The 6,513-nt window shown below is 42.4% G+C and overlaps 1 pseudogene; it reads left to right on the top strand.

The window, feature by feature from the left end:
- Positions 1-403: 403 nt before the first annotated feature.
- LOC146648693 (G2/M phase-specific E3 ubiquitin-protein ligase-like) lies at positions 404-3,903 on the top strand (annotated as a pseudogene).
- The last annotated feature ends 2,610 nt before the right edge of the window (positions 3,904-6,513 follow it).

Genomic DNA, 6,513 nt, shown 5'->3' with positions numbered 1-6,513 from the left:
CAGAGGTAAGTCACTCAAGTGTTTATAGTGACGCTGGAGAATCTTCACTGGATGCGAATGTTCTGAGAGACCAAGAGCATCAGCGGTGAATGCCTTGTGTATATGATACTTCTCCCCAGATTTGTCGGGGGAGGATACTTGGAAGGAAACTGAGGCACTGCGAAGCTACACTACCTCTTGGTGGACAGTCTGCACGGTAAGTGTCTCAGACTGAGGGGTTCAAGCGTTGAACAGCTTGTGGTAAAATGATGCTTCATTCTGAGCCATCATCTAGTATTGCAAGAGTCTCCAGTGTTCGGTCTCCATTGTACAGCAATACCTTTACAACCTTTGGCATAACAATGGGGGACCGGTTTGGCCTATCCAAGTGCACCGTTGTAGTCGGAGGAGTCATCATGAGCACATGCTTCTGGATCTGCTGGACCGCGTCACACAGTACTGTCAGGTGCTACAGAGTGGTACTGGCCTATTCCAGACACTAACATTCCAGACACTCTGGATCCCCTGCAGTATGTCTACCGACCCAATAGGTCCCATCAGACACCATTGCTGCTGCCCTTCACTATTCCCTTTTCCATCTGGAAATTGTATATATACAATATATATATGTGTGTAAATTGCCCTGCAGGGGGTCTAGCAGCCTGGGAGCTTGAGGGTCCTGCGCAGTATCTTAGCTGTTCCTAGGACTGCACTGTTATGGACAGAGATCTCCGTAGTCGGTATCTGTAGCCAGTCTTGTCAATGATCTCATTGAGGGGGTCTAGGCCTATGCAGAACAGTAGTGGGGACAGAGAATCTCCTTGGTAGATCCCGCACCTGATGGTGACTTGTGCTATGGGCTTGAAGTTGGCCTCTAGTATTGTCCACCACATCTCCACTGAGTTCCTGATGAAGGCTCTTAGGGTCCTTCATTTTTTAAATACAAGGATATGACATGTAATTCATCCGATCCTGGCTCTAGCGCTCCTTCCGACCTTGAGCGGTATTATCGTGTACTACATTGTCGCTTTTTGTTGTGTTTTTCTTTTCTTTTTCTTTTTCTTTTTTATTTCTTGACAAAGGGAATCAGGAATATATCTAGCTGGGTCACCACTATAGACAATCCGGCAGAGGAGGAGGAAGGTAAATCGAATTGAGTTTTTTCTTTTTTTAAATACACAGGATATGACGTAGTCATTCAACCGATCCATGCTATATTGCCCCTCCCGATCTGGAGTGGTATAACGTGTTGTAGAAAGGTTTGATCAATTCGCGCTTAAAAAAAGAATACATTCTCTGTTTTTTTTCTTTCACGCTTATGGTACCCAACAGAGGGAGTTGAAGCATCCCTAGCTCTCCCTCCTATTACACCCAAACCTTGCGGGCTGCACGTCAGGAGACTCGGAGGTAATTGACCGGGATGAACCGATCCTATAAATTTAAAAAAATTTGTTCAATTACATTTTTAAGATAATTTACATAAAACTGGATATGTCACAATCTGATGTTGTATTAATAAAGCTCTCTGCCTCGTTGAACGTATGAATCAGCCCTATAAATAAATTTAAAAAAGTGTAAACGATTCAAAGATAAGTGCAGCATCATTACCGGCAGGGGTGGCAGGAGAAGGAGGAGCAGCCTGCGGAGCATCAGCACTGAGGATCTCGGGTACAAAATCAAAACGAGGTTGTGACCCGTCACTATAACTTCTGTGTTTCCCAAAAACACTATGGCCATCCCCTCCCCCGAAAACTACTGGCGTCTGTCCAAAGCTTACTCACACGCGTCCATTCAGTGGTTGGAGTGGGAAGCTAAAATCCCTATTCCATACACGTTAAAGGCGGAAAGAGAGAAAAAAAATAGGCCCATACTTTGTAGACGGTTACTCGGAGAGAGAGGGAGAGAGGTGGGTCTGGGAGTTTCTGGGATGCTTTTATCACAGGTGTCCTAAGTGCCACAGGTCCAAGGAGATCTGCCCTCTGACTCCGGCCAGTAGTAAACTCACAGTAGCACAGGAACAGAGCGGGAGGGAAAGAGAGAGAAAGAGAGCCAGGGACAACAACAAGAGACAACATCGTCACATTAGAACGGTATAGTAATCATCCACAATTATTTGTAGTTGCAGATGAGAAAGAATTCAGAAAGTTTACACATGCTGTGAATCCTATGTGTGCAATTCCAGGCAGGAAAACACTCTCCAAAAAATCATCCCAGGCTTATGTGAAAGAGAAAGTGCATCTTATTTTTGTTTTGCATATTTTAATTTATATTTTATTGTGTTGTGGCTTGTGGCTCTCTTTCTCTCTCTGCTTTGTCTCTAGGGGCCACCGTATATATAAACATTTATAAATAAAAACACGTTTTTTTTTTAACATTAGTAATTCCTTTTGTGCATAATTTTATATTGTTGTTGATAATAAATTAATTAAAGCAACAAAACAACCTGAAGAGCTGGTTGGGAGCCGAAAGAGCCGGCTCTTTTTATTGAGTTGAGCCGAAAGAGATGGCTCTCTAAAAAAGAGCTGGAATTCCCATCACTACTACCAATGTGAGCTCCGGGAGAAATGCTTACTGCGTCCACACGGTCGTGGTGAGGGAGCACGAATAGACCAAAATGAAAAATCAAACGAGGAGGTCAAAAAGTTCCTGCAGAGCTAAGACGCTCCCGAACCTCTGTCCCCTCGCTCTGCCCTTTACGGAGGCGAACTTGAGGCTGTGGTACAGCGCCTTGCCTGGAGAAAATGTGTAGGCCTGGTGTATCTGCCGCGAAGGCTCTTTTCCCCCATTCTACCGTACAAAACATCTCGAGGTAAATTGATCTTTACCCTCTGCCGCACTTTTTCTGAAATAATCACTTCATAATTAACTCTCATGGTATCTTTTTCTGGCGATTCTTCAGATGAGGACAATTTAAATCAAGCTATAATTGCGAGCTTGGAGAGTCCCCAAAGAGGGACAAAAGGACACCCTGATGATCCTCTACCTACTCACATGAGGCAAGGTGTGAAAACAAGTGTGGGTCACAATCAGCCAGGGTTTGGGGGGATACTCCCACTGGGTTTAAATCTGGGACTCTCCACCATTTGACCCTTAGAACTGAAGAAGCTTGTCGGATGAGAGGTGAAAACATCTTTAAGCAACTTAAAGAAGTCCAGACGCTTTTTTCCCCGCTCTGCTGTGTGGGAGGGAGCCTTGCGTGGTTTTCAAAGGATATCTTATGATCCCAACTTGATGATCAGTGTGAAAATCTCAGATGATATGGGGAAAAATGAGGAAGGGGTTGATTTAGGCGGGCCAAGGAGGGAAGACTATCAATGGACACCATTGCCAGGTCAGCCATGTTTGAGGGGAAAGAAAACTGCAAGAACTTGGCTCTTGACAGTACTGGTAATTACCTATTTTTCTAATATTAATAATAATAATAATAATAATGGATTGGATTTATATAGCGCTTTTCAAGGCACCCAAAGCGCTTTACGATACCACTATTCATTCACTCTCACATTCACACACTGGTGGAGGCAAGCTACAGTAATAGTGTAAACTTTTTAACTGATATTTATTTTTACAGGCAACATTACTGACAGTTTTGCTTTTCCCTTTATTCTGTTGCTTTGCAGCTCTCTGAGGGTACTGGTACTACATCTCTGGCAGAGCCATTGCAGTGAGCTTGGTACATGGTGGTCCACCACCTAACTTTCTGTCACCAACAGTATTTTCTTTTCTAGTTGGAAATTCAGCAAATCCACCCTGGAAGACATAGCTGATTCGGTACTCTTTGAAAAAGTCGAAGAGTTCCAAGTTGAAGAAGAATTGTCTCCCCATATGCTAATCAAGTCCAAAACCTCAGTTTCTGTCCATTGACTCGCTGTCTCCAGTTTCCCCCACCATGCTTTCTCGTTTGTCTTCTCCGGTGCAGTGTGAACATAGAGTAAGAGACAGGGATCTGCTGGTACATGACATTGTCATATTTCAGGTCATCCACAGGGTCCTATTCAAAGGTATTTGGGTATTCTGTGTTTTTCAGATTAATTAAAATAGTGATAGAAATCTTACCTATTAATCAAAATGGCCAGTTTAATAACCTAATACAATTCAAATTGCCAAATTGATTATATGCAGTTAACTTAGAAACCTGAAATTGCATAATTATTAACATTCATCTATTAACATTCATCATTTTCAACATTCATCTATCTCCAGAAGGAAGCAACAGAAGAGCTGCTAAGGAGATGGTTGTTACATTCTGGAGGGACTATCTTCAAGCTACAGAAGGTAATTGGCACTTTAGTGTACAATAAACAGATATAGCGATTTATAGTTCTGCATTTCTGAAAACTTTACTTTAAATAACATACTTGTATAACAATAACACCACAGCTTCTGCTGCTTCTTAATTACCCTCTTGGTTGTAGTAACATTTTTACATAGTTTTTGAAGCTGTTGAAGGATGAAAAGCGTGTTCTATAGTCATTACAATAACAGTCTTTCAAAGATTCTTGCTTTAGATTAATACTCACTGACAAATTATTCTGGCAAAATAATCTAATATGAAGTTACCTTATAACATTTATTTCCTTCTCTGTTTTATGCAGAAGAAGAAGGACATTCCAAGTTAGAGAAGCTATTGGCCTTTGCAACTGGAGCAACTGCGGTGCCACCTATTGGCTTTTCCCCAGCACCCTTGATTGAGTTCATTCATAGAGGAGATGACGACTTCTCTTCTACACCAATTTTCCCTCTTGCCAACACGTGTGTTAACTGCATTAGGCTGCCACTGCATGTTTCATACCAGTTGTTCAAGGAGATGTTTGATTTTGCCTTAGGTAACACTTACGTCTTTGGCAGGGTGTGAACACATTATGCTGTATGAGTTTGTGGTTTTATCTTTTGTGTTGGTCTCTCTGCTGATTCAAAGTGAGCATTGAATATTAACTTTTTAAGGTTTTAATATTTCCAAATTTAGCTGCGTCAGTCAAATTGATGTTTTAAGACATCAATTTGACAAGAAGTGATTGTTCTTCAGGATTAAAATCCAATTGTTTAACAGCACTTCAGAAGTTTATTTACACTGTTGAGTATGAACATATAATCTTTGTCTCACTTTAGTCTTTTCATGTGCATGTGCATCTGTCTTTGATATGGTTGTCTTTCTGTCTGTTTATTCTTCTGCCTGTCTCAGTTTCTGTTTGATTGACAACAGAGCTGTCATTTTATCCTATTGATTGATTGATAATACTTTATTCATCCCGAGAGAAATTGAGTTAAGGCTGCCAGCCGTGCCAGCGCCATCTTACCCTTCCGACCATACATACATTACGCAAAACATCACATGGGCAAGACAGGTCAGAGAGGTATAACAATGGAAAATGCACCACACGAGGAAAGATAAGGAGAAAAAAAAACACCTCTGCACATAGCACATGAAAAACTCTTAATACACCAAAGAAACACATGACAAGCAACAGGGGTGGGTAAAGGGTGCAGCATCGGAAGGGAATAAGCATCGAAGGCATTTGGAAAGGGAGGGGGGATGAGTGTGTGCATATCAGTGTATATGTATGTGTGTGCGTGTCCAGAGTTCAGCTGAGACAGTGTCCTTCGCCCTGCTAGGCTAAGTAAACAGTCTTCCAGCCAACCCAGGTGGCCTTGCATGGAATGTGAAGGAACAGACTAAACACAGTCGTTATCAGGGTGTTGTTGTTCAGCTCCAGCCTTGAGACCGCAGCTGGTGCCAAAGGGGGTATCCGCATGAAGTGATGGTGGTTTTTACTTTAGTGCGAACAGCTCATATGAATTTCAAAGCAGTTCTACAGTCCAACACTGGTATCGCAATCTCCCTTTGGAGAGCCGCGAGCTTCGGCATACTCGCACTCTGTGATGTTGTCATTTCTTGTGCTCAAGGAGCCGATTTCTGAGAACTCACGGCAGTGTGCCTCCCCGAGATGTCATCCAATTTGCGCCCAGAGATGTTATTCTGAGCTAGCCCTTCCGTGATGTATCCAGTCTGCAGTCAGAGATCTTATTCTGAGTATTCACAGCAGCCGTAGCCTCTCCAAGATCTTATCCTGACTCAGTGAGCCCATTTTGAGAAACTCACACCTCTCCCATCATTCCAATCCCAGCGGGCAGCCTTGTGGGGATTTGAACAGCCGGTTCTGCTTTCTTAATTCTTCGATAAGTCAGGGCCAAGCCAGCTCCGATCAGCCAGAACCCTGTTACCATGGTTAGATATCTTCAGCACTCAGGCTCACCCAAGCCCAAACTTCTCGTTGAGAAAGGGGTGTCAATTGCATTTAGGGACCAGTTGATCCAATCCATAATTCCTCTTTTAGGTTTTAGAGAACAGACTGTGAGAATGTTCCAGGGAAAAGTAATACAAAAAACACAAGAGGAGGAGAGGAGAAAAGTGTGAATGCCTTCGTCAAGAGCAAGAGCAAGGAAATGCTTAAAGAAAATGCTTTCAATATTTTGTTATTTTTGATCAGATATGTGTTCTGAAATGTTTTTTTTGTTTTTAAAATTTTTTTGCAA

This window comes from Rhamphochromis longiceps, linkage group LG18 (genome assembly GCF_057381845.1).
Source record: "Rhamphochromis longiceps isolate RC_006_pf linkage group LG18, R_longiceps_female_GT1.1, whole genome shotgun sequence".
Classification (NCBI taxonomy): Eukaryota; Metazoa; Chordata; class Actinopteri; order Cichliformes; family Cichlidae; genus Rhamphochromis; species Rhamphochromis longiceps.
This window is presented reverse-complemented; position numbering and strand designations above follow the sequence as displayed.